General features: G+C 35.3%; 1 protein-coding gene and 1 long non-coding RNA gene across 2 annotated transcripts in view; one reads left to right on the forward strand and one right to left on the reverse strand.

Moving 5' to 3' along the window:
* The window catches only part of NXPH2 (neurexophilin 2), a 165,236-nt gene that overhangs the window by 33,673 nt on the left and 109,394 nt on the right, over positions 1–22,169 (reverse strand). The gene's annotated exons all lie outside the window — the stretch shown is intronic.
* Positions 2,680–22,169, forward strand: part of LOC130453690 (uncharacterized) — a 43,372-nt gene continuing 23,882 nt past the window's right edge. The window contains exons 1-2 of the long non-coding RNA XR_008911179.1: positions 2,680–3,856; positions 8,520–8,598. This is a non-coding gene — a long non-coding RNA (uncharacterized LOC130453690). The remainder of the gene's footprint in view (positions 3,857–8,519; positions 8,599–22,169) is intronic.

Here is a 22,169-nt window from a genome sequence, read left to right on the forward strand (position 1 = left end):
GATATTTGATTTGGGAATTTTGTAGTTATCTCAAACTCAGCTTGTTTAAGGCAGAACTCATTAGTTTTCCCTCAAAATCCACACCTCTTCTGAACTTCTCTCTTTTTGTTGTAGTAGGCACCAACATCTTTCCATTCACTCAACTCTCTTTTTCCTGGTTCATAACCTTGCTGTCATCCTTGACTCTTCATTCTCATTCCCCACACACATCCAAGCAGTTGCCAAATATTATCATCTTTATTTCCCAACTATCTCTTGTGTATCGTCTTTCTCAATTCACATAACCACTTTCAGTCTAGGCTCTCATTACTTCTCACTGAAATTATTTTAACAGTCTCTTAATTGGTCAGCTTCCTTCAAATCTCTCATTAGTGCAATCATCATCTGCATAGCTACCAAAGTGATTTTCAGAAAGTGTATGTCTAATCCCCAGTGGTTCTCTATTACTTCTAGGATCAAATATAAAGTCCTTCACTTGGTATCCAAAACTCTTTATAACCATGTCCTATTGTAACTTTCCCTAGTTTTATTACATGCAACTTCTTTTTACAGAGCCTGGGTTCCAGCCATAGTTATTGCTGTTATCTTCTGGCTTCCTTTCTTTTACATTGGTCGTCTGCCATGACTGGATAATACTCTAGCTTTACCTCCACTAAGAGAATCCTTGACTTCCTTCAAGACCAGCTCAGGAGCCAACTTCTTCTTTCCATCTTTCCTGGTCCTTTCATCTACACCTTGCCTTCTCTCCCACAACCATTCCTCAACAAAGTACCTCCCTAAGTACCTTGTACCTGGCTAGTACATGTTTTTTAATTTGGACATGTTACATGTACATTCATAGACACACATGTATGTGTAAATATATACACCATATACATGTGTATACACAGTGTTTCCTTCTTACTCCAATTTTATAAGCTATTTGAAGGCAGAGATTCCTTGGTTTCTGTCTTTGCACACCCAGCCTCTAGCACACTGCCTCACCCCCAGTTGGTGCTTACTTGCTGATTGAATACTCAGCTTTCAGGTTCCTCTTCAATAAAATGAATGTGCAGGGGGAGTGTTCTAGGCATTCTCCTCTAGTTCTAAATTCGATGAGTGCTTGGAACACGGGACAAGGCGGTATGGGGAGGTTATTTTGCTCCAGCCATGATTTTAAAGTATAAGTATATTCATAGGTATATTGGAGCCAATTTCTATAGGTTTGGGGGTATTAAAATTTTCACTGTGAGCATTTACATCTCAGAGAATCAACAAATGCTACAAACCAGAGTTTGATTGATTGTTTTACTGATTGTCTCGACTTAACAAAGTGATGTAGAAAATGCTATTAATGCAGATTCAACTTAAGAAGGTCTCATGCACACATTTGCTTTTTATTCCTTTTTTTTTTTGAGAGCCAATTGTCAAATATTTACTAACATATTACTGGATACCCTCCATTGGTATCTTTCAGAACTGCTCTCTGCCTTTTCACTTTGCATAACTCTTTTCTGCAGTCTTCTATAAAACTTCTATGGTGGTTCTACCAAGTATATTGGAGTCATTCTCTTAGTCTTTTTTTTTTTAACCTCTACTTTTCATCTTAGGAGTAATATTAAGTATTGGTTTCAAGGCAGAAGAGTGGTAAGGGCTAGACAATTGGGGTAAATTAACTTGCCTAAAGTCACACAATCAGGCCAGATTTGAACCCAGGACCTTTTAGACTCTAGGCTTGGCTCTATCCACTGAGCAACTTAGCTACCCTATTCTTTGATTGTTTTTATATTCATTCACTACAGCACCTGGTCAGTTCTACTGAATTTTCAGTGTAAGATTGGTATATGATAATGTATTTTATGGCAATTCTCATGCACATAGTCATTGATAAACTCCTATAGTGTAATTGTACCTGTCTTTCTCACCTTTCCATTGCCCTTTATGCCACCTGCAAAGAGAAAGTATTAATTAAAAAAAAAAGGAAAATACACCATCCTTACAATTGGATGATTTTCTGATCTGATGAAATTATTTTACCTTTCAGGCTTCTATAGTGTTCTATTTTTTTAGCTTCAGTATTCACATATGCTTCTACTAGGCATGTTATACACTAATAGATGATCAATAGGGTCCTAGGTCTGGAACTAGGAAGACTTGAGTTCAAATTTTACCTTAGACATTTACTAGTTGTCTGACCGTAAGCAAGTCACTTAATATCTGTTTGTATCAGTTTTCACATTTGGAAAATGGATATAAAAATAGTCCCTACTTCTCAGGATTTGGGGAGAATCAAATAAGATAATAATTATAAAGCACTTAAAGTACCTGGCTCATTGTGAGCACTATATAAATGTTAGCTATTATTATATAGCATACATGTGACCAGTGGGGTGCTGGTAAATGTTTAACAATAAACTCACTAAGAAAAAATAAATATATGCAGAACCAGGCTTGGAGTTGGGAGGACCTGAATTCAAATCTGGCCTCAGACACTTTCTAGCTGTGTGACTGGGCAAGTCACTTAACCCCCACTGCCTAGTCCTCACCACTCTTTACTTTCTTAGAATTGGTGCTTATTATTGATTCTAAGACAGAAGTTTAAAAAAGACATTTTAAATATGCAGGACAGATTTAAAAAATTAATTTTTATTAAGTTGCTCCATCACTTTCTTAAATCTAGCTTTATCAAGAAAGAAACAACTTGATTCATAGCTTTTGCTGATTTCTAAGTGTAAATAGTCACACTAAGAATTTAACAATCAACTTTTGCAAGCCACTACATACTAGTTCCAGAAAAGCCCTGCATGTAATACTGGTTGGTAAAGTGAAACACAGGTTCTATAGAGCCAGAAAGATTTCAGATACAGACTTATGATGGACATTCATGTGCCATCTGAAGACCAGACAATTTAATTTGGAGAAGTCCATAACCTGTATTTGTTTGTTATGGAAAATTATAAAAGCTTTAAAACAAACTTGCAATGGTTGTAATCTGCCTCTCAGACTTTTTGAAATATTAAAAGTAAGTCCTATCTCCCAAACAAAATCACAAGTTCTTTAAGGGAAGGGACAACTTCTTATTCATCTTTGTATTTTTCTCAGTGCCTGTCATGTAACAGGAGTTTGCTGTATGTTTCTTAAATGAATATATGAAATGATAAAACATAGAGACTATAAAATTCTGAATTAACATAGATTTATATTGTACATATATGCAATAAATACCCCACTTCCTTTGTACCTACTCTTTCTCACCCAGTCCCCCCAAGATTGTTCCATAGATTTGGGTAGACCAAAATGGTTGGTCATTGTTGTTCTATTTGAGGTCTTCTTGGCAAAGATAGTGGAATAGTTTACCATTTTCTTCTCCAGCTCATTTTACAGATGAGGAAACTGAGGCAAACAGGGTAAACTTACTGGACTGGGGTCACACACAGTAAGTGCCTGAGATCAGAGTTGAACTTAGGTTTTTCTGACTCCAGGCCCAGCACACTGTCCAATGTAGCACCCAACAGTCCCAGAGGCCTACCTCAGTCTTAAGTGACCTTGATTCAAAGACAACCACAGTCCAGGCTTGCATAGACTTCTATAGACTCAGATCTTTGTTATTAACTTTTTTCAATGACAAAATATTCATTTTTTTCTCTTTCTTACCCCCTGCCATCCACTGGAAAGAAAGACAGACAGAAAGAAAGAAAGAAAGAAAGAAAGAAAGAAAGAAAGAAAGAAAGAAAGAAAGAAAGAAAGAAAGAAAGGAAGAAGGAAGGAAGGAAGGAAGGAAGAAAGGAAGGAAAGAATAAGGAAGAAGAAAGAAAGAAGGGAGGCAGGAGGAAAGAGGAAAAGAGAGAAGAAAATAAAGAAAAAAATAAATTAACAGGTAATTTTCAAGGGAATAAACTAAAGTTTTTGATAGTCATATGAAAATTGCCTCAGATCAGTGAGAAATAAATATAAATTAAAGCAATTCTGAGGTTCTACCTCAATTCTATTAAATTGGTAATGATAAATGAAAAAGAAAATGACATGTTAGAGGGGGCAGTAGGAAAATAGGATCTTAATGTATTTTTTGTAGAGCTATGAATAGATCTGGTCACTTTGTAAAATAACTTGGAATTACATGCAAAAAATTATAAAATAGTGCATGTCCTTTGACCCAGCTATATACCTGCTAGGCCTATGTCTCGAAAAGATCAAAGCAAGATGAAAAGGTCCTATACATGTACATATATTTATAAGCAGCTCTTTTTTGTTGTGGCAAAAACCTAAAGATGAAAGGATGTCTATCAATTATAACTAAAGTTCAGGAGTCCTAGATCTACTGAGGTTTGAAGCATCAGAAAATCTCAAATTCCCTCAGAAGGACAAGCTTTTACCATTTCTGTCCACAAAAGACTAACATTTAGTTTTGCTTCATTCAGTCAGCAAAAAAGCAGTACAGGCCCACAATCTATGCTCTCTCAAGTCAAAGTTAGGGTATTTGGACAAAAGCAAGGTTTGGACCTTGAAGACTGGTATATATATTTTAATTCAGTTTTGCTTTACCACAGGAATCCTGGAGTATGCCTCTATAACAGGTTTTGAGAGGCTAATTCTAAATGGATACCTACAGAAGAAAAACAGATGGCATATATAAGCACCATTAAATTAGTCCAAAAAAGCAGCTAAAATTGGGGCTCATTCCCTTTTTTTTAATTTAAATGCTCATAGCAGATAGTTCTGTACATGATGTATTCGACCTTTAAATGTTACTCATCTTAGTATTACCTAGTCAAAAACTGGATGGTTGCCTTTGAAAAAAAGTGTTCTTCAGATATTGAGGGATTTGTGACATTTGGATTAGGAATCATGCTATGAACAGAGGGCAACAGAGGATAGAAGAGTTAAAAAAGAAAGGCCTGGGGTTTTAAGGTCATTTGGAAGAAATTCATGAAAATCCTCTTGACAAGAAAAAATATTAACTTCTTTCTTAGAAATTGTATTAATGAGCAATATATTCTACTTCAAACACTTGTGCCTTACTAAAATTTTTCAGAGGAAATTTATTAACATTTATTTTTCATTAATCATGACAAAGTCCATCGACACTTTAATAGCCTTGGATTTTTTTCACACCACAGATGTACTTGTTAGTAACCTCTCATTCATTCAACTGACTATCTACCCTGTGGATTCCAGCATGGCTGAACTTGAAGATTAAAGACTTTACTCTTTACTATCTATCTGCTGTCACCAGAGAAAACAACTAGAATTCTGAAAAACCCCAAATGCTATCATAATTCCCCATTGTCTGAAATCCAAGCTGTCAATGACCATATGAAAAAATGACCCAAATCACTAATAATTAGAGAAATGCAAATTAAAATAACTCCAGATTCATCAGAAAAATGGCAAATGTTACAAGGACTGTGGGAAACAGGCATAATAATAATGGAGATGTGAATTGGTCTAGCCATTCTGGAAAGCAACTTGGAATTATGCCCCCAAAATTGTATATATCCTCTGTCTCAGTGATACTTCTATTAAGTCTTTACTGCAAAGAGATCAAACAGAGAGGAAAAGGAAATATATGATTAAATATATTTGTAACTTCTATTTTTGTAGTAATGAAGAACTGGAGACAAAGCAAGTACTCACCTATTGGGGAATGGTTAAGCAAAACATTTTATATGAATATAGTGGAATATTAGTACAGCTTTAAGTAATGACAAAATGGACAGTTTCAGAGAAAACTGGGAGACCAGAATGAAGTGATGCAAAATGAAATGAGCAGAACAAGAATAATTTACATAATAAAATTCCAAAGAAATGCAATTTTTACAGATTTGAGAACTTTGTTCAATATCATGATAAACCATAACTTGCAGGGCATTCGAAGATGAGACACATCTCCTGATAGAAGGGTGATGAACTCCATATGCAGAATGAGAAGCACATTTTGGAAAATGACCACTGTGGGAATTGTTCTGTCCAGTTTCAAATATTTGTAATCAGAACTAACTTCCTTCCTTCCTTCCTTCCTTCCTTCCTTCCTTCCTTCCTTCCTTCCTTCCTTCCTTCCTTCCTTCCTTCCTTCCTTCCTTCCTTCCTTCCTTCCTTCCTTCCATTAGTGGAAAATGGGAAAGAGAAAATAATGCTTATTAATGATTTAAAAATATAAATTCAAAAGAAAGTTTGTATAGGTTCTGGCATTGAGAATTAGAGATCAGAATCTGTAATTTATAGACTATAGTTTCTATATCCTGCTTTCTATATTATACCCAGGTTAAGCAATCTAGAAAGATTACAAATGAAGGCAAGTTTCCAGTTTCTGGATGAACTGAGAAGGGCTATAAACTTAGATGATCAAATGAAGATTGTCAATGACTGATTTGTCATACTTTCAAAAAATTAATTTAGAAGGACTTGGATCATTCTGGATTTGAATTATGGATCTGATACCAACTACCTTTGCAAACTTGGGCAACTCATTTGACTTCTTGGGGCCCCAGTTTCTTCATTTGTAAGATGAATGAATCAGATTATATCTTTAAGGTTCTTATGATATTGTGATGTTTAGTTTTATGAATTAATTATAGGATCATTTGCTATCAGAGAAGGAAGAAAACTTAGATGTAAACTAGTTCAATTAATTCAATTCATGGATGAGGAAATCAAGGCCCAAAGAAAGGAAATACCTAGTAAATGGCACAATTGAAACAGGATCCAGATTATCTGGGTCCAAGTCTAATACCCTTCCCACTATACACCTTCTGCCTAAATGCTGTTGCTTCAACAATACAGAATCAATTAGCAGGATTTGGAATACAAACTATCCTTCTTGTAAGATAAAGAGACCACTTAGTCCAACTAATTGAGACTTACTTTCAACTTCCTTTTTCTTATGCATCAGAGGGAAAGAGAACATGATTACAGAACAAGGAATAAACCACTAATGGGACCATTGGAAAAAGAAGATCTGCACAAAGGTCCTAAGAGAAATGGGAAATTTCCCCTTTGCTTAATAATCTTTGATTCCCAGAAAGAATAATAGAAAATGGGGAAAAGGGTAAGGTACTTATGTTAGTTTATATTTTTATATCTTGCTGATAACTTCTGAAGATAAGTTTGTTTTAATGTTGCCTTGGGATCAGATGTTAATTTTCCTTAGAATGTGGACTTTCCTTTTATCTTCTTATGATATTCAGCAACTACTTCCCACTAAGGCAAAAACCATTGCATAGATTTCCTTGGTCATTCCAGGTCCCTAAACCATTAATTTAATTAATCTTGATAAATTGGGGTATGTACACATGGGGATTTTGACATCATATTGTTGCTTTCATGAAGGAGCTAGAAATTGTGTGCAACATGGACAGCAATAAGCAATAAAGCCTGATAGCTGACCCCTGCTTGCTTCCTACTATTTTTCATTTAAAAATTATTTTACTTTAAAAGATTATCAAGCATTTTTTGCTCTCCTTTCTACCTCCCCTAATTCACTGAATAAAACCCCAACAAATACAGAACCATAATATCATGCAAGCATAGACACACAAAAGAAATGTGCACATTGGCCATATTTGAAAAGATTAGTTCATCATCTTTGTCATGAGGTGGGCAGCATTCTTCTTGACCAGTCTTGAGAGTCATGATCAATCATTTGATCATTCAGATTTCTTAAATGTTTCATAATTTCTCATTTTTATAATATTGATATCAATGTAAGATTATAAATAATGCTATCATATATTAATGTGGCTAATAAAACTTATTCTTCTGGTTCTTCTCTCTTTACTTTATATCAGTTCATGAAATCCTACCTATGTTTTTTGACATCATCTTTCCATCATTTCTTATAGCACAATAGTATTCCATTACATTTGCATTATATAACTAGTTCAACCATTCCCTAATTTATGGGCATCTCAATGGTTTACAATTTCTTGAAAACAAAGAGAGCTGCAATACATATTTTTGTACATATAGGATCTTTTCTTGGCAGGGTATAGTTGGGTCAGAGATAATGAGCTATTTAATGACTGTGCATAATTCTAAATTTCTTTCCAGATGCTTTGTTTCTTTTGAATTTAAACATAATCATATTAATAAATATCTACCTATGTCAGATCAAATACTCAGTTTCTTTCAGATAGTTAGGAACAATAGAAATATATGACAGTTTTTGAATTAGAATATGATTGATCACATTTCAATTGTAAAATGAGGATAATAATATCACCTACCTCAAACTATTGTTGTGAAATAATATTTATTAAAGTGCTTCACACAATACCTGGAAAATAGCAGGTGCTACATAAATGCTTATTCCTTTCCTTTCTCTCTCTTTCCTTTCCTCTCTCTTTCCTTTTTTTATCCTATTACTTTCCCTGCCCTTTATTGACTTACTACTTTCCTTTCCCTTTTGATTCAAATTCCATATGATAATAGAACCATCCCATACCATGCATCTATAATATATTATAACTAGTGATATCATATGTATCTTAGATAATGTCATTATGTTATTATCAAAGGCATGTGGTAACATCTTCATTTTACAGATGGAAAAATTGAAAGAGTCTAAACTCACGTAGCAAAAGAGAAGAAAATGAGCAGAGACCAGATTTCCTTACTACTAATGTAAGTATACACGTATTAATGTCATTCCAATTATATATAAATATTTTATTCCCCATTATATATACATATATGTATATATCTTTATCTATATCTATAACTATATCTATATCTTTTAAATCCTTACCTTCCATCCTGGAATCAGTACTAAGTATTGGTTCAAAGCAGAAGAGTAGTAAGGGCTAGGCAATTGGGGTTAAATTACTTGCCCAAGTTCACACAGCCAGGAAATATCTGACTTTAGATTTGAACTCAGGACCTCCCATCTCCAGGCCTGACTGTCAATCCACTGAGCCACCTAGCTGCCCTTCAATTTCTTATTTAAGCCCAAATGTATAACACTTGAAAGTCATCCCTCCACAAAATGATGTTATTTAATATGTTATGCTATTAATATAATGCCCATTTTGTATTCTAAAAATGTTTGTAAAAGGTCTGAAGGTTATTTTATTTGTGAAAGAATCTCTTGGTGCAGAAAAGTTCTCTAACTATTAAGATCCATATAACCTTTGTTACTTAAAATCGTAGAGAGCTTTCTAGGGCACTGAAAAACCAAATTACTTGCCAATGGCCATACATGTAAGTTTTAGGTCAAGACTTGAAGCCAATTCTCACCGACTCCAAGGTCAGATCTCAATCACCATACCACATTGACCCCCTTAAACAAATACATTTGCTTTTTAAAATTTATTTGTTACATCAAAGTTCCAAGTTTTCTCCCTCCCTCTCCTCCCCACACTTGAGTAGGCATTATTTGACAAAATAAAATAATATACTATATATATTATGCTATGCATATTTCTATTTATCAATTCTTTTTCTGGTGGTAGATATCTGAAGTTATTCTTGAAACAGTATTTCTCTTGCTAAATATAATAATCTCTTAGTTCTGTTCATTTTGCTCTTCATAATTTCATATAGGTCTTTCCATGTTTTAAAAAACTCAAATATATATTATTAAAAAATAATGCAATATTTTTATCTCCCATCATCTCGATTCTGGAACTTATATCTTGTTGGCAGAGTTTTTGATATTGCTAACATTAAAAGCAAGGGGCTCAGGCAGCATTAATACTTAATGATGCTATTAATTTCTGTGAGGGGAAGGCAGAAACTCATCATTAGGCTTAGAAGGATTAAAAAGCAAATCATTCCCCCTTAATTCAAACTGAAATTTAATTTAAGTGTGTTAGATTTTCACCTGAAATCTGATTGATTACCATTTGACATATATCTGAGCTTTTCAGTTTGTAGACTTTCTTCCTCCCTCCCTCCATCTCTATTTCTTTCTCCTTTCCTCCCTTCTTCTTTCTTCCCTGCTTTCTTCCATCTCTCCTCTGCTTCCTTCCTTCCTTCCTTCCTTCCTCCCTCCCTCCCTCCCTCCCTCCCTCCCTTCCTTCCTTCCTTCCTTCCTTCCTTCCTTCCTTCCTTCCTTCCTTCCTTCCTTCCTTCCTTCCTTCCTTCCTTCCTTCCTTCCTTCCTTCCTTCCTTCCTTCCTTCCTTCCTTCCTTCCTTCCTTCCTTCCTTCCTTCCTTCCTTCCTTCCTTCCTTTCTTCATTGAAACTAGAACACTCAACTCAACATTGAAACTAGAACACCAGCACCTGCTGACCATCCGTCTGTTGGACTTCTTGGTTAATATTCTCTCCTTTGCTTATTTCTTTAATGCCTGGGAGATCTCACTTTACATTTGCTAAGATTAGTTCATTAAAATACTAATTTTAAACTGTAATTATCTGTTGGTTTGTATTGGTGGTTTAACCAGCAGTGGAACTGATACGTTTCTAACTGCAGGAGAGTTTCACATCTGTTCTCATCCCCTGGAGCTTCGAGCAAGAGTTACTGTGGCACTTAAATGTAAGCAGCTTTGAGAAAGATGTCGGGAATGTGCTTTAAGGAAAGCAACAAAGCCAGTCAGGAAGAATTGCATGTGTGGCAAATAGAAACCATTTGAAAAATATTCATGCTGATACTCTCCTTCAGGGAAAAAAAAGAAAAAAGAAAGTAGCCATAAACAATAAACATATCAGGTAATAGTTCTGTTGTCATGTCGGGAGAATTTTAACTATGAAGTACCAAATCTAATTCCAAGGACTGCTTTCTAAGGGAGTTTGTGATCTGCTGTCTTAAGCAAGTTAGGATTTGTGGATGGATTCTTGTCTTATGGCAGGGGTCAGCAACCCTCCTTAGTCCTGAGCACTGTCAGCACGACTAATAAATGCCACTGGGTACCACTCATAGAGCTAAGGCAAAGTCAAATGAGAAAAAAAAAGCTTGAAAAAAGAAAAACAATGGGGGAAAAGAAGGGGAAATAAAGAGTGAGAAAGAAAGAGAAGGAAAAAACAGAGGAAGGGAATAGAAAGAAGTCTGCAAGACGAGGAATGAAGGCAAGACATAATAAAGTACCTCAGATGCTATGAATGAGACCACTGTTATAACTTGTTTATTTCTGTCTTAGAATATCTTAAAAAAATCAGTTAAGAGTTACATCAGTTCCTTAAATTGCTCACTAAAGAAAAGGCTCTCTAGATTGGAAGCACTAAGTAGTTAGAAATCTGCATGAGCACAGTCAACATTTATGGGGATCTGTCTCAATTTGCTCACTGACCTAAGGGTAGAGAGATGAAGAAATGATATGCTGCCTCCTAGGCTTGTTCCCATGTGTGTAGAGAAAGAATTATGAGAATCTGTAGGGATACTGGTTGCTTGCTGGTTCCTTGGCCATCTAATATACTTTGTTAACTCCGTACCTTTGCTTGCATATTTTCCTACCTCTGAAATACCATACTTAATGATATTCTCCTTGTCCTAATTTGACAAACTACTTTGAATAAAATGTTAGTGACTGATAAAAAAGATGAATGGCCAGCTTCTCAGGCAAAATGGCAAGGCTAACTGGGAGGAGATTTTTGGCATAGAGCTTTTTAATCACCTTTTAAATGGAACCATGAGAATAGCTATACACACATCTCATATACAAGGTTGGACTTGCCCTTGCATATATGTATAAGAGAGACTAATAGACATTTGGCACTCTAAGTAGCCATCTTATTCTTTGCGAGGTGAAGGCCTAGGCAAAAAGAGGCATTTCTCATAAGAGTGGAGGTATGCCAAAGGAAACTTCATTTTTCTCTTTCTGGTAAGGTGCAAGGGGATGAATTCACCAAATCATCCAAGTCAAGAGATTCTAATTATATTTTACTAGATATTATAAGATTCCATAAGACATTTCATGCTTTAGTTTCTAATATTCTATTGAAAAGAAAGTGATACATCCTTTCCTCCATGTTAAGTGACAGTTATTTAACTCCACAATTTAATGTCCAGTTTTTCTTTTAAAACTTCATGACCTTGGGATTAAATTTTAAAAATTTAGCTAAATGAGTAAAACTTAATGTTCTGAATCTAGATACTGGAAAATAAAAACTCAGTACTTGCCATCGATATGGGATACATAATATTTTAATGCTTAAGAGATCATTAACAAAGAAAAATATTACAGCTCTATCCACCCTTTGAGAATCGAACTAATGAACGTCTAACAGCTGCTGTTGAAAAATCAGCAACACCATCACTATCAATTCCAAGACAAAGCACAGCTGACAGATGTTTGATGTGATAAATCAGGCTGTACAAGGATTAAAATAATAAGTCCCAAATGTCCTTTAAAGACAAAGGTGCTAGAGCAAACTATTTCCAGGCACTTGCCTGCTTTGGAAATTTAGAGCATGGGTACAATTATCTTATAAGGCTAGTATGGACCAATGTAATGCATTATTGGAATATAACACAACAGAATGTTAAAAGAGCAAATTTTATTACTATTGCTTTCTTTTAGGGGAAGTCTCAAGGATGTTTAAGAGCTAACTTGATTAGGTATAATAAAAAATATGAATTGGGTTGATATACTGAATTAATCCAAGTGGTGATGGTTTTTAAATACATATAATTGGGGTTCTAAGATTATTATATAACTCTTATGCCATCATATTAATAGAGAGTTGACTTTAAATTATGCAGCCTGCAACCCATCCATGCTTGCTCATTTTATGTTGACTTTTGTTCATGCCCTCCTATAAATCTGTCAAATTGTCTATACAATCAGTGTTCTAAAAAGGCTTTCCTCTTATTCTCCTAGCATCAGTTAGGAAGTGATGGAGCATGTAGGTATCCTTCTCTTTGGTTACATCACTAGCAAGTTTTTTATTTTAGTCACATATTACTCTATTGATATCTTCTCCACTAGATACTCCAAAAACTGCTAGATGAGATCCATAACCCTTCAAAAGAGTTTGATTAAGCCTCTCACAGAAAAAAAAACAAAGTGGATGAAAAATGCCTATTATCTAGCTCATGATGTGTACTTAGTCTGCCCATATAGGTATTCCATCAGCATATCTATCTTGAATAAATATTATAAAGTGATAATGACTAGGCCCAGAGATGACATGAAAAGAAAAGTTGGTGGATTGCCTTTTTGAAATTATAGAGCTTCTTTAATGACTCCAAAGCCCTCTCTAGAACAAAGGCTCAATCTTTTTGTTCACAAAATTCTGATGATGTTGTATGGTTTTGAGTCATGAAAGGCTACAGTCTTCATTGTAATTAAATATACTCAGAAGGCAATGGAGCGAGGTATATGGTGGGTATAAATAGGTTGAAACACATAAGGAAATATGAAGAACTAGACTAAATTTCTCATTAAAGTAATATATGATAAGAAAAAAGAGGGGCCCTTCATGTATTGATTGACAGACAGTCCATGCTCTCTGTTCGTATCTTTATAGTATTAGTAAAAAATGAGCAAGGATCTTAGCATGTTGTCCCATCTGGAATGAACTTATGGGAAAAAATAAATAAGAGTCATATAGGATAGAAAGGCATATATAGGTTAGGATTATCATGATTAAAGAAAACAAGCACATCACCGGGACTGCAGATTCTTATGAATATTGAATATTTGAGACTAGAACAAAAGGAGATAAGGAATTCTGTCAATCTTCTTATGCTGAAAACACCTGATGTACATGCCATAATTTGAAATAGATTTGTAGATATATTCATTGAAAGGAAAAAATATATTTTCTTTGAAAAAAGAATGGACTCTTCTAAAAAATGATCAAATTGCATCTGTACCTACAGGGTTCCCTCAGCCTATTCTATGAAAATCAGAAAAGGCCCAAGATTTTTCCTCTATATAATCTGATTAGTAAACTTTGGTTAATCAATTTTTCACTATTTCAAAGAATCCATGATCTTACTGATGTATTGCCATTTTCTTCTCACCCTGATCAAAACTGCAGAGTCAGAAAAATTTGGGTTCAAATTCTTCCTCAGAAATACAGGTAGCTCTGTGATCCTGGGTGAGTCACTTAACCTCTGCCTGCCCCAGTCTTCCCATCCATAATATGGAGATAATAATAGAATCTATTTCCCAGTATTGTGATGAGAATAAAATGAGATAACATTTTTGCAAAGGACTTGGCAAATTTTAAAGCATTGTATAAGTGCTATTAGATTTTTTTCCAGTCTGTATAATTCTTTTGCAATAACTAGACCTTCCTCTATTTTTTAAATATATATTCCATGGAAACATGTGAAACACTTAGACTATTAATCTCTCTTGCTATATGATCTATCCTTTTCTCCAGTCGAACTTTTGTTGGATCTGAAATTGTGTTTAAAAAAGATAAATGCCAGAGCCTTTGAGAGTAAATATTTGATTTTTCTATCATTTATGTGTGTTAACTTTTGGAGTTCAAGAAGCATTTGTTGAAGTACATAAACTGAATTAAATTAAACTATTCTAACCTTTTGTCATAGCATTAAATCCAGTAATGAGAATGCTTCTTCTCTGTGTATAAATGATTGTACTTATTGGTATTTTCCTGGTCAGGAACGCTACTAAAGATGGACGTTTGTCAGCTTGTCACTGACTGGTTTGATATAGGGGGTGTGACATCCATGCTTAGAGCACCCTCAAATGCCCTGATTGCTCTAAAGATGGGTAGAAACATTATCAGACTACAGACATTACCTAAAGTCTGCACATTTTAATTTTAAAGTCTGAAAAACTATTTAAAAGTAGAGTTGGGTCAAATAAAATGCAGGACAACATGTCTTCCAAGCATGATTACTTCCTAACATGGGTGTCTTCACCTTTCATAAGATTGTATTGATTGCCAGCCTCTAAAAATAATTTCACTGATGAATGCAGATGTAATGAGACATAGACAGCAAACATGCAAATTAATGTCGCCTTGACCTAAAAACACTAAACCTGCATAACACAGTATTCTACTGAAAAGTGCTAATAAAAATCTAGAGACCGTCCCCCACCCCCATACTTCTCCCTACCCCCATCTTATGAATCATCTAAAAGTTGGAAAAAGAGCAAGTTTCTTTTAGTTTTGAAAATTCTACTGGTAGGTTTCAGAACAGGCCCAAAATAATGTGAGGTGTAGTACTTATTACCCTTTGGCTGCTTGGTTGTTCTAAATTAAGGTGACATGCTGTAGAAAAGGTAAGTACTGTGAACTGGAAAACCTCCAATTAAGTGGTTGGATTCCTACCTCTCCTTTACTCTAAGCTGCTGGGATATTTGTCAAAATGTCAAGAAACCCAGGGTGTTCCTTTGGGCTGGTTTAGGCAACAGGAAAATTTGATTTAATCTGTTTTTGTGTTGACAAAATATGTTTTATGTTCACATGCCTTGGCCAAGTCTATGCTAGGCAGACCAATTTCAAAGAAAAACAAAGGCAGTTGAATTCAAACGACAATAGAAAATACCGAGTTTTCTGGTACTTTGCCAAGATGAAAGCTTCAGAAGCTAACATTTCAGATATGTCCCCAATTCGAATGATTATTCAACTCATGTGCCCCATTTCTGGGGATGGACAAAAAAGGGACTCTACGTCCTCTGCAACTTTTGCCTCCAGTTCTCTTCTCTTTACTCATACTACAAGCACCCTCATTCACACCCATGACACCTCTCACCTACACCATTTCAATAGCCTCTTAAATGATCTCCCTGCCTCTTCTCCCCTCTCCAACCCACCTTCCAAATAGCTGCCAGGTTGCTACTTATAATGCATTGGCCTGACCATATCACTCACCTTCTCCAGAAATTTCAGTGGCCTCTTCTTGCCTTTAGGATAAAATACAAATTGTTTTTAAGGGCATTTAAAGCCCTTCACATTCTGACGTCAGCCTATCCTTCCAGACTGAATACATCACTCCTTCTCACATGCCTTAGATTCCAATCCAGCTGGTCTACTTGCTGTTCCATCTCCCATCTAAATGCTTTTGTTCTGGCTGTCTTTCATACATTCCTATGTGAGTAGGAATGCAGTTCCTACTCATATTCTTCTCTGAAAAACCTTAGCTCCCTTTAATTTTCAATTTGTGACCTCATTTGGGGTTTTCTCGGCAGAGATATTGGAGTGGTTTGATATTTACTTCTCCAGCTCATTTTACAGATAAGGAAACCGAGGCAAACAGAGTTAAGTGATTTGTTCAGGATCACACAGCTAGTGAGTGTGTGAGGCCACATTTGAACTCAGGAAGATGAGTTTTCCTGACTTTAGGCCTGGCACTTTATCTACCTCGGTGCCAAAACTAGGTGCTCCAAATTTGAATAATAGTTGGTACTATTTCTCAATCCCCTTGACAAGCTTTTTTGCCTGTTGAGGGTTTGCATGGCCCAAGTTAGGAGTCCAAGATTAAGTGCAGAACCTGGTACACAGAGGGTATTTAACAGATGTCTATCTAAATGAATTTTATTGAGTGGGAACTTCACCTGATATTTACATATCATGAAATGTTTGAGACTCCCATTTTGCATTCCTTTAAAAGGAAAGAACAGTTTTTTAAAAATTATATTTGGCAGTGTGAAATGAAGGTATTGGACTGAATGAAATTCCTTTATAGACTCAGTTTGATAAGTTGAGGTTTTTTTCCTAGTCCATTCTATGTTCAATGAAACTCCTTTGCTTCTTGTAACATAAGGAAATGATGTCCTTTGATTGTCTCCTCTTTGAATTTAAAATAGGTGTCTATCATTTAGCACAACCTCTGAACCAATAAAATATTTCATATGCAAGTTTCAATGTATGAATTTGAATTCTCAAATTTTAAAAGCAACAGTGAAATCGATCCTCACTTTTCTTAGATCCTTTAGGATTCATCCTGCCAAAAAGGCAAGATTTTGCATAGATGAGATATTTTCTCCATCAAGATCCATTAAACCATATAAAAACAATGGTTGAAATTCATCCACAAGTTAAACACACACACACACACACACACACACACACACACACATACACACACACACACAGACACACACACACACACACACACACACACACACACAGCATTTAGCCCTCATTAGGTCTTCAGGAACAGGAAATAGAAAATATCCACACATTAACTTTAAAAATTTACCAGACAGCAGAAAATACTTTCTCCAACAAACACAACAAATAATAAGATATATCTTAGTTCTACACTAGGTTAAAAGACAGAGACAGAAAGATGTAAACAAATAGAAGAAAAAAAGAGGGACCAATAGAATGAAGGAAAGAAAGATCAGATTCTGAGAAAGAAATTGAGGCCTCAAGATTTTCCTTTCTGCCTAACTCCATAGTCGGCCTTCAGGTAGTATGTCTAGCATTTGCTCCTTCCTTTCTTAACCCCTTCATTAGAGTGAAGCTCAGAAATAAGAATTCCCCTGTGTAGTATGTTGGTATCTTTGTCTTAGTAGCTGGAGCTCACTTTTAGATACAGGTGCCATCGTATTTATCAATTTTAACTGCAGGGAATAGGAATGAACTGATGGACACTTTAATTTAGAAAACTTGCCACAGGCCAAATGAAATTAAACTGAGGCTGGATCCAGGGGCCAAAGGTTTCTCTGCTTCACACCCACATGAACTCTGAAGATTCCTTGGAGCTATATAAAATGAGAAAAGCAACAACTCAGCAGATTATCTATTGAGCACCTACTAAGTGCATTGCAATATATTAGCTGCTACATAGAAGATGAAATAAATGGAAGACATTGTCTGTCCTGACCCTGAAGAGCTTACAATCAAGGCAAAGGAATGCTTTATTAACATCTTGGGAATCTTTTAAAAGGAAGTTGATAGAAATGGGTTGGTGGAGAGGAAGCAAGAGGGCAATCCCATAGGAAGATGGGTAATGGAGCTGTGCAAGAGAAGGGACTGCAAAGCCAAAGGCACAAAGCAGAGAAAGAAAAAGATATGTTAGGAAGATGGTAAAAAGATGAGCCTAGAATGAGGAAAGGAATGCTAGAAACAAGCTATTTTGGGGAATTAACAGACAAGAGATTGGATAGTTTGGGTTAGGGAGTGGGGAGTTGATGGATGGCTTCGAATATTAAATTGAGGAATTTAGATTTGATTGAATAGGCAATAGGGAGCCACTCTAGGTCTTTGAGTAAGCAATTCAAGAATAAATCAACATGAAGATTAAATAAATGAAGTAATATGTGGTAGTAGAAAGAAAAGGGGAAAGCAGGAAGCACATTGAAGAATGTATTTATTAACTTGTGAAGTGGATGGGTGTGATTTAATAGGAAATATTCTCTAGGTTCTGTCCCTGTGGATACACTTAATTTAGCTCTTATGAGGCACAAGATTGGATAGATGCCCACAGAGAGATGAGAAAAGACACTGTTTTCCTAAGGAAAAAATCTCCATTGCAGTTTACAAATTGAAGCAGAAAGCTAAAAATCAGTTCTCTCTTTCCATCCATCTGAACATTTGCATTGCTATTACACTGATTTAACTATCTAGGATTCACATAAAAAGAACACTGAAGGGTAAGAGGAAAGAGAAAAGAATTGCAATCACTAGGAGAGGATGGCTCCTTTTTTTTCTATATTTCTTAAACTGTTGATCCCATTCTGGCCAAGGGGGCTACTCCTTTCCTCTTTCCTTGTACCTTCCTCTTCCTTAGTCCGTATTCCGTTTCCACCTCTTCTTTCTCGCCACCACAACAGGATCAGTTGTCCCTTCTATCTTCCAAAGATAATCCTTCCCTCATTTGTGCTCTTGATCTCACCATCAGCACCTTTTCTTCAGGACCTTGTTGCATTAATCATCTCTTCTTTCTCAAGTATATTCAATTTCTTTCTCTCTGCTTGTTCTTTTCCTTTGTCTTATAAATGTTCTCAAGTCTCAAGAGAACATTGTACAGAGTAACAGCAATATCCTACGATGATCAACTGTGAATGACTTAGTTATTCTGATCAATATAATGATCTACGATAATTCCAAAGAAATTATGATGAAAAATGCTATCCACTTCTAGAGAATGCACTCATGGAGTCTGAATGCAGATTAAAGCATAATTTTTCACTTTATTTTTCTTGGGTTTTGTAGCATGGTTAACATGGAAATGCTTTGCATGATTTCACATGTATTATTGATATCGCATTTCTTGCCTTTACAATGCAATGGGTGGGGGAGGGAGGAGGGAGAGATAATTTAGAACTAATTTTTTAAAATGCTAAAATAAATCATAAATTAAAAAATAAAAATGAATATTCTTAAATGTCTTCTAGTTTAAAAAATTTCTTTTGATCATTCAGATCCTTTATCTATTGTCTTATCTCCTTCCTTCTTATCATCATTCTACTTACTCAGGGAAGAAAAAATAGTCTATATTCACTATCACTGCTTTCTTAGTCTGCATGAATTCTTTAACTGCTTGAAGTCTAACTTCTGCCTCTCCTATACTTTTTACTCCTTACTATGACTTTTCTTAATCAAGGCCCTCCTAATTGCCAAACCTAATGATCTTTTGTCAGTCCTTGGCTTTGCACTGTTTGACATTATGAACAGCTTTCTTTTTTAACTCTTTCCTCCTTTGGCTACTATAGCAATGCTGCCATAGCTTAGAGCCCAGGCATTCCTCAGTCCTATTAGGTATGGTTTTCCTTATACCCCTAAAATAGCATAAAATCATTCTTTAATTTTGTTTTTGTAAGTATAAGCGATTGTACACTAAAGTGAACTACATATATATTTTGTTGAGTAATATAATAACAAAAAAAACCCAGGTAATTTTATGTTTGCCAATGTAAATCCTGGTTCTGCATGCCAATTCAAGGCAAGTATATTAGTTTAGCCTTCCCTTTCTGCCTGACTAGGCCTCTTTTCTGCCAGGTCTTAGCCTTGATTTTTATCTCAATTATAGCTCTCTGGTTGGTAGATTCAGTCTGGTAATATTGCTTAGGGCAACAGCCTATTGGAATCTGCAAATCTAAATTTTAGTTTTGGATATAGGAATCTAAGGCCTCCTGCCTTCTCTATTATTTTGATAGAACTGGACTTTTCTGAATTTCAATCTACACTTGAATGTTTTTTAATATTTTGAAATGACATTTATATATATATATATGTATGTATATATATGTCTGTATATAATTCTAATCAGAAGACACTGGGCAGTGGGAAGGACAATGCATTGGGATGGAAAGAACTATTAGATGAATCCTAGCTGTTTGTTACTGCCCATGAGATCTTAGGCAAATCATTTTTTCCTCTCAGGATCTGAGTTTCTTTACTTGTAAAATTAAAGATCTGAGTCAGATCAGTTTTTTCTTTCTTCTTTGTTCTTTTCTATTGTCTTTGTTCATTCACCTATGTATTTGTGTTTATATTTTCCTCTTACATAGTTAAGAGTAACCGTTTGTGTTAATTTCTTGCTTTTACTTCCTTCCTTTCTCATTCTTTCACATTTCTTTTTAGTCATAGCACCAAATGAATCTGGAAGGGGGCATGAGAATTACCTATTCTAAGCCCTTCATGTTCTGATGAAGAAAAGGAAATACCATGGGGTTGAGACTTGTTTAGGATCATAATTCATTCAAGGATTTTTATTATAATTGAATATTTATTCTGTATTATATTCTAAATTCTAAATGCTTCTATAGATACTTTTGAGCATATTGTTCTATCTCTCACTCTCTTTTTCTGATAATGTCCATAGGATTGACTCTTGGTAAGGATATATGATATCATTGCTAAAGAGAACTTCCACTAAGGAAATTCCCTCTACCAGAGTGGATCAGTAGCTCTATTTTAACCCATACTTCATCCATCCATTTTTCTTGTGGGGATGAACAAGGTAAACTCCTTTGAGTGATTTCAGATCTCATCGAGAAGTTCCTGCAGTGTCTTGTGTTTTAATGTATTTGATCCATCTGGAGGATCTCACCATCCATAGAGAATTCCTCCTCAATGTGGATCATAATAGTGCATACATACATATATATAAACCAAAACATCTTCCTTTTTATATCTGATATTTTCATCAGAGTCACCAAAAAGGGTATTTCTATTGTTAACTTTTCCAAGGAATCTTGGCTGCTCTCAATATATTGCTAAGAGGCATTTTGAAGCAACAGAGTCCATAAGATTCTTTTTATGATTAATAAAGAATAAGCACAATGAGACTTTATGTTTTTCACATCCTAATTGTCAGATGATAAAAAAAATGAGGCTCAATGTTGAGTTTTACTTGCAAAAACCTGCTTGTTTCTTCCTAGTAAAAGTTGCCTTTGATTAGTGTCTAGATGACTCTCATAAAGATTTTATATAGATATAAAATAGATGCATAGGATGATAGCAATTAATTTTCTTCAGTTCACCTTTTCAGTATAAACATTTCTTGTTTTATATAAAAAATTCTGAAAGAAATCTACATTCCAAAAAAATACCTCTTAATTTTACTGTAGAGTACTGTTCTCTCTCTGTGGCCTCCTACCTCCCCCCACCCCCCCAAATAAAATGAAAACAAAAGCAAAAACAAAAAAAATCCCTTTTAAAAAATCCTCCAAGTGAAAGCAGAACTGTGCTGTTGCAGGATTAGGGGCTTGGTTTGAGTCCTGTGGTGCTGGGAAAGGAAACTTTTGCCCTTTCCCTACCTGCCTGAGTGTCCAGTGGTGAATGTCTGTCTTCCCTCCAGGATCATACCATGTCCCTGGTCCGGATGTATACCAGTCTCCCTCCCTCCATAGGCATGTGGTCCCATTCCTGCTTTTCTCTTGATATCTCTATTGCCCCACATTAGTGGGCATTGCACTTTATGTAAAAAAATCCTTTATGTAGAGTTCCAAGGAATGGTTCATTTAAGTAAATTGAGATAGTAATAAGGGCTATGATATTTCCCCCCACTGGGTATATTTTCCTTTCCTTCATATCTTTGAATATCAATGCTTCAGAATTCCATTTTTGTATGTACCCCCAGGTCATTTTTCAATTATCCTTCATATATCTTGTTTGTATATCTATTAGCTATTAGACTGTGAGCTTCTGGAGAGTGGATACTGACTTGCCTTTCTTTGCATTCTCAGAGCTTGGCATAGTGCCTGGCACATAGTAGTCACTTAATAAATGCTTACTGACTGACTGTCTACATATATTCTTTGTGCATTTGGGCAACTTTCACAATCTTCATTCTGTTCAGTGCTCTTTATATCATCTCTATAAGTACCTTAGGGATTGAATGTGAGGGTCCAAGTGTAGCACTTCCACTTTCCTTGA

This window comes from Monodelphis domestica, chromosome 4 (genome assembly GCF_027887165.1).
Source record: "Monodelphis domestica isolate mMonDom1 chromosome 4, mMonDom1.pri, whole genome shotgun sequence".
Lineage (NCBI taxonomy): Eukaryota > Metazoa > Chordata > Mammalia > Didelphimorphia > Didelphidae > Monodelphis > Monodelphis domestica.